Raw genomic sequence first — 7,462 nt, 5'->3', positions numbered from 1 at the left:
TAAAGAATCTTATTCTTTTCATTTGTGAGGCACTATTACAGTATCTGAGAATGTGTTCTCACAAATCCCCAGCATGAAGCAATCATTATGAGCACAATTTCTCACCTCAGCCTTGAGACTGGATATTATTGTCCCTGAAATTTTAGGAACTGCAAGTGTAAAGAACATGTGTTTGGGGGTCATGATTTCATTATGCGAGATGAATATAATATATGTAATGTCACCCTGTTTGACTCTGTTAGACAAAATATAAACCAGCATAATCCCAGACCCCAATCATGTGCAGATTATTTTAATTTCTGAGATAAAATTCTACTTACTCTATCACTCTTGGTGTCTTCATCTCTCTTCTCTCTCTTTTCCTAGTTTTGAACACAGGCCTGAACTAGACGAGTCAGCACAACTTTGCATCTATGGTGTTCTAATTTTTTTCAGTTCTGCTGTGACACACATTTTTAAATAATGAGAAGCATTTTGCTCTGATTAAATGAAATACACAGAATTCGTAGTACAACTCAGTTGGTAAATTACTGGGTTAACAGACACAAAGTTTTGATATTTGTCCTCAGCACTGCATAAAACTTGCTGGTGCTGAATCTTTGCAATCTCAGTATTCAGATCCAGTGAAAAGTAGAGCAGAAATCCTGTATCATCTTACATAACTTATTATGTCACCCTGTGCTACAGGGTTTCCTGCCCAAAAAAGCAAATGAACATATGGCAAGTCAAATATTAATGTTTATAAACAAATTATCCTGCCCATGAAGGCAAGTGAATTTGCTTCTTTTGAAGGATAAAAACCTCCATGACAGTTGTCTAGACAGGTAAACTGCAGTGATAGGAAAGGAAATAAAATGTGCACTTGCTGAAACTCTGCAGACTACCATTTTGTTCTTTTTTTCTTTTTTTGGAACTATCTTTTATGGGGGATGGTTCATCAATCTTCCTTGGCGACTGCCTTCCTCATGGCTGCCAGGACATTGCCAGCTCCTCCCGCTTTCTCGTGGCCCAGATGTGCGCGCCCACCCTCTTCTTGATGAACTAGAGTGAGCAGGTGTCTGTGGACACTGAGCGACTCCAGGGTGCGCTGCTCTTGGGGAGCGAAGCCCTGCACCTCCTGGATCGCATCCCTCACGAACTTGTTGAGCTTGGTGAGGCGCCCCAAGGCCGGCTGTGTCTTGGTTCCCTGATGTTCTTCTTCACCTTGTGGCTTTGTTGAGGCCATGGCCATGGGGTAGCGCAGGGCCATGGCTGCTGCTCTCCTACCACGGCCAGGACAGGAAGCCCAGTTTGTTATTTCAAGCTTATTCTCTAACCTACTTTCCTGGAAGTTGCTAGTTCCTTCTACTCGATTATCCAGGCTCCATCCGTTTACCTTTATCATATATTGTGCACTTCATGGTTTGTGGAGGACTAGGTTTATTTCATTATTTTCTATAAATAATATAGCATAGACAACAATAGAAAAATAAACAGGTTTTCTATTTATTAGTCTATTGCAAATAGACATTATACTTCTTTGTCTCTAATCTTGATACACATGTGTGTTTAATCCAGAGAACATTTTTATGAAGTGCAACAACATATTGCCTAAATAGGCTAATTGCTAAAACAACATCACAGTCACTGGTGGTCACCATATCACTTCTAAATCAATTTTGTTTCTAGGGCAATGAAGAGAAAACAATATTAAATTGTATTTCATTTAGGTTCATCTTAAACTTTGCACTAGATAAATATGACTGTCATTTAATTGGCTATACTTTACATTAATTTATATGTGTGGACATTATAGTTTGCAATTAATATTATGAAATTGAAATCATAAACTTTTTTGTTTTTGTATGCAAACCAATAAAGTTTCATATGATTCAAAGGAAAAAAGTTACATTATACGTATTCATTTAAATAAGTAAAAAGTCTGTTATATAAAACAAAAGTAGTGAACATTTACATTTTTATTACTAAAACTACTAAAAGTCTCAAGAAACATTTTAAAAAATCTATTCATGTGTCTTTGTGCTGAACTAAAATAATTTTTATAGATTTATTTCCCCTCTTGATTTAAGCATCTTTGATAAAATTATTTGAAATCAGTAAACTCATTTTTCCAGTTTTCACTTTTTGAATTCATAATTTCTAATAGTGTCTTGAGGGTAGTATAAGAGAATCACATTAATTGGAAAGTGTTTAACAGTTCTTTACTTTGATAGAGTAGAGTAAGGAAGGAGTTTATGTTATTGTGGAAACCACTAAGCTAAGACATTCTCTCTCCTGGATGTTACCCTCACTATATACCTCCTATGAAGAATATTATGGACTTACAGTGAAAGAAAATATTTTGTCATCTCAGTAACAGAGCCTTGTAAATCTTGGTCTACTTTGATGAGACACTTACAACTTGAAAAGGAACTATGGAATTGATGTTTAAGCTTATAAACATTGAGGAATAAATTGACCTATAAACTAGATTTCAAACCTGCTGTATTGTGTATTGGGGGGGCATCAGTAAACTTAAGATTTTATATAAAAAGCAAACATACAGTTTTATTATATGCAGAACATGTTTCACCAGGCTTGATTTAATAATATTTTGTTCCTCTTTTTATTGATATTTTCTTTATTTACATTTCTACTGTTTTCCCCTTTCCATGTCTCCTCTATAAAAATTGGGTACAGAGCTAAACAAAATATTCTCAACTGAAGAATACTGAATTGCGGAGAAGCACCTAGAGAGATGTTCAACATCCTTAATCATCAGCGAAACGAAAATCTAAACAACCCTGGGATTCAACCTCACACCAGTCTGAATGGGTAAGATCTAAAACTCAGGTGACAGCAGATTCTGGTAAGGATGTGGAGAAAGAGGAACACTCCTCCATTGTTGGTGGGATTGCAATCTGGTAAAACCACTCTAGAATTCAGTTTGGCAGTTCCTCAGAAAATTGAACATAGCACTACCTGAGGACCCAGATATACTACTCCTGGGCATATACCTAGAAGATGCTCCAACATGTAATAAGGACACATGCTCCACTAGGTTCATAGCAGCCGAATACATAATAGCCAGAAGCAACAAAGAACCCAGATGTCCCTCAACAGAGGAATGGAAACAGAAAACATTGTACAATTACACAATGGAGTACTACTCAGCTATTAAAAGCAATAGATTCATGAAATTGTTAGCAAATGGATGGACCTAGAAAATGTCTTCCTGAGAGAGGTAACGCAATCACAAGAGAACACACATGGTATGTACTCCCTGATCAGTGGATATTAGCCCAGAATCTTGGAATACCTAAGATACAATTCACAGACAGTGTGAAGCTCAAGAGGAAGGAACACCAAAGTGTGGATAGTTTGATCCTCTTAGAAGGAGGATCAAAATGCCCATGGGGGGAGATTCAGAGACAAATTGTGGAGCAGAGACTAAGGGAAAAGCCATTCAGAGACTGCCATACCTGGAGCCCATCCCACATACAGTTACTAAACCCAGACACTATTGTGGATGCCAACAAATGCTTGCTGACAGGAGTCTGATACAGCTGTCCCCTGAGAGGCTCGGCTAGTGCCTGACAAATACAGAAGTGGATGCTAACCGCCAACCAATGGACTGAGCACAGGGACCCTAATGGAGGATCTAGAGAAAGAACCCAAGAAGCTATAGGTGTTTGCAGCCTCAGAGGAGGAACAATATGAACCACCCAGTAACCCCAGAACTCTCAGGGACCAAACCACCATCAATCGAATACACATGGCGGAACCCATGGCTCCAGTACCATATGTAGCAGAGGATGGCCTCGTTGGACACCAGTGAAAGGAGAGGCTCTTGGTACTGTGAAGTCTGGATGCTCCAGTGTAGGGGAATGGCAGGACAGGGAAGCGGGTGTTGAGGGGTTGGGGAGCAAGAGGAGAGAAGATAGGATAGGGAGTTTTGGAGGGGAAAACTAGGAAAGAGGATAACATTGTGATGTAAATAAAATAACTAAAAACAATTAAGGAAAAAAGGTAAAAAAAAATCAACTGTATGAAAGAGACAAGAAGAGTTTTCAATACATAAACTGAACAATTCAGGAGGCTGTGTAAAAGAGAACTATGTAGAAAGTGAACCCAGAAGACTCAGTTACACACTCCCTCCCAATGGGAAATCCAGCAGAAAGCAGGGGACAAGGACCTGGGATCATTGAATAGGTATATAATCATGGGTATATAGGAGAAATCATGTCATTTGCCACAAAGTGAGTGGAAAATAACTTAATGTGATTTTGTGCAATCATATAAAATTTTCTGATGAGTCATATAAAAATAAAAGGACAACTTTCTGAGTGTGCAGTTCCTCTGAACTAAAGAGTGTAAAAGAGCCTGAGATTCCACTAACTTCATAATTCTTCCCTTTTATTTTTCAGTGCTGCACATTTCTAGTTACTATGTTTTTCCCCAGATTACTTTAACTTTCAGGGTATTTTGAGCTTCAATTGGAATTTTACATTTTCCCCCCTAGATCTGTGAAAAATATCAGTAGACTGCTGATGATCAGTGGAGATATAGACTGGAGATGCATATGGTGGTTATTGAAGAAACTAGCAATAAAGATGAAATCTGTTCCAGGTATACAACTTCTCAGTATAGATGATACTGAAAGGAATTTAAGTCAGCAATACACAAATATACTTACACATATGTGTTTATTGATGTCATGTTTCAAGGAGTCATGTAGAAGTTTGAGCATAGCTGACCATCATATGAAGAAAACTGAAATAAAATATGCACATGTTAAATAATCTTATTAGAATATCTCAGTTAACCTTGAGTGATATCTTGGCCTCACCTGAGAAGAGTGTAGCAACTATGGATCACCAAGATGAAAATGGTCTTTAGGCATGTCTGTGAGGGGTTGTTAATTGATAGGGGAGGACCCATGCAACTGTGGACATTGCCCACCATTCCCTGGAAGGAGGTCCTGGGCAACTAAGCATGAGCTTGGAAGTCAGCCAGCAAAAACAGTGCTCATTGCTGCAGAAGATTCTGTTCATCATGGCTGGGAGTAGAGTATGTTGGAGCACAGCATTTTAGCCTTGCAGAAAGGCAACAAAGAAGAAGGGGTGCACTCCTCTGGTGGCCATCTCCTTTGCTACTGTGTATTCAACCTCAGCTTCCAGGTCAAAGGACACACACTTCCCACATTCAGTGTGGAACACCTGCCATTTGATAATCCCACCTGGAAAATATCTAACACAACCAGAAATATGCTTCTATGATTTCCTAGATGATTTCAGTCAACTTGAAAGTGTATAAACCATCAAAACATTTAACAGTCTATTTATTATTATATACATTTCTTCCACTTTGTTTGTAAAGAGAGTACTCAGGGAATTTAATCATCCCAGGAAGAAATTCCCATTAGCTGCAATTCCTGGCCCAAAGGCAAAGTAATTCCACACTAATACTTGAACATATATGTTAATTGCTGCATTGCTTCAACGAAACAAGAAATAGAATGGGTCGAGCTGACAATTATCTGAAGAACATGAAATGTTCCAATATACATAAAATAAAATGTGCCAATCTACTAACAGAATTTATTTAAAATATTTCAGTTACACTTTAATTATTGCTTGGTACACCTTAGAGTATCAAAAGTGCAAAATTAGAATTTCTGGTACTCATACTTCAATATTCATTTTTTAAAAAATATTTTAAATGAAAATTATCAATTATAAATATTAGTGAGATACAATATCATGAGTAAATAAATTTACACACTATTTCCTAAATAATATAAATTTCCTAGCTTCTTGTTTATCTTGTGACAGGTGGGAACCTAGTGATACCTAGGCACTCAGACCAAGGGAGTCTAGGGAAGAAAGGATCTTTCTCTACTGGAACAACAAATATGGTAAGTCTCAATGCAGTTTCAAATGAAGGTAATTTACATGGAATTATGAGAGACAAATTTAAAATGTAAATGTTATTTTTGTGTTTATACTAATGATCCTCAAATGTTTTCACCCAAGTGGTCATATATCACTTTTTCTTTTTATTGCCACTGGGATTAGATAACACAGGTCAATGCCCTTATCAGTTAGTCTTTAGCCTGCATTGCACTCTGTGCTCAAACACTGACCCAAGAAAGTCACGTACAATGCTGAGGTCCAAGGTGCTCAGATTACTCAAAGGTTTTATTACCTACTGAGGAATTTCAGGATTAGGTTCTGAACTTTTTTGTTTGTTTTTTGTTTATTTTTTATTAGATATTTCCTTTATTTATATTTCAAATGGTATTCCCTTTCCTTGTTTCCCCTCCAAAAACACCCTATCCCATCTCCCCTCCCCGTTTACCAACAATCACCCACACACTTTCCTGACCTGGAATTCCCCTACACTGGGGCATTGAGACTTCATAGCAGCAATGGCCTCTCCTCTCCTTGATGTCTGAAATGGCCATCCTCTGCTACATAAGTAGCTGGAGCCATGGGTTCTCTTTGTTTGGTGTTTTAGTCTTTGGGAGCTCTGGGGATACTTGTTGGTACTTGTTCCTCCTGTGGAGCTGAAAATCTCTTCAGCTCTTTGGGTCCTTTCTCCAACTGCTCCTTTGAGGAACCTATGCTCGGTCTATTGGTTGGTTGTAAGTCATCGTGTGTTGATCCACCTTTCAAGAAGGATCAATGTACCCACACTTTGGTATTACTTCTTCTTGAGCTTCATGTGGTCTGTGAGTTGTATATTGGGTATTGGGAGCTTTTGGGCTAATATCCACTTATCAGCAAGTGATTACTGTGTGTTTTCTTTTGTGATTGCTTTACCTCACTCAGGGTGATATTTTCTAGTTCCAACCATTTGCCTAAGAATTTCATGAATTTTTGTATGCACTCACTAATAAGTGGATATTAACCTAGAAAACTGGAATACCCAAAACATAATCCACACATCAAATGAGGTACAAGAAGAAAGGAGGAGTGGCCCCTGGTTCTGGAAAGACTCAGTGAAACAGTATTCAGCAAAACCAGAACGGGGAAGTGGGAAGGGGTGGGCGGGAGGACAGGGGAAGAGAAGGGGGCTTACGGGACTTTTGGGGAGTGGGGGGGGCTAGAAAAGGGAAATCATTTGATATGTAAATAAATTATATCGAATAAAAAATTAAAAAAAAGAATTTCATGAATTCATTGTTTTTAATAGCTGAGCAGTACTCCATTAAATGTACCACATTTTCCGTATCCATTCCTCTGAACTTCTTAGAGAGCAGAAACTGAGTTTTCCTTCCTCATGGTCATGAAAATGCATTACCCTCCTATGTGTAAAAAATCCACTCATAGCTATGCGAAGTTTTTTGTTTCTCATTTCAATAAATAGGCTATTTGTAAGACAGCTCCTAAAGTTGAACATTCCCTAAAAACTCTTGTGCATTACATTTTTAATGGGGAGAGACATCCCAATCCCAAGCTTACCACTTGATTACCATTAT

General features: G+C 38.0%; 1 pseudogene; it reads right to left on the bottom strand.

Moving 5' to 3' along the window:
* Positions 1-937: 937 nt before the first annotated feature.
* LOC127685108 (60S ribosomal protein L36-like) lies at positions 938-1,249 on the bottom strand (annotated as a pseudogene).
* Positions 1,250-7,462: the final 6,213 nt, after the last annotated feature.

Source organism: Apodemus sylvaticus, chromosome 1 (assembly GCF_947179515.1).
Source record: "Apodemus sylvaticus chromosome 1, mApoSyl1.1, whole genome shotgun sequence".
Classification (NCBI taxonomy): domain Eukaryota; kingdom Metazoa; phylum Chordata; class Mammalia; order Rodentia; family Muridae; genus Apodemus; species Apodemus sylvaticus.
This window is presented reverse-complemented; position numbering and strand designations above follow the sequence as displayed.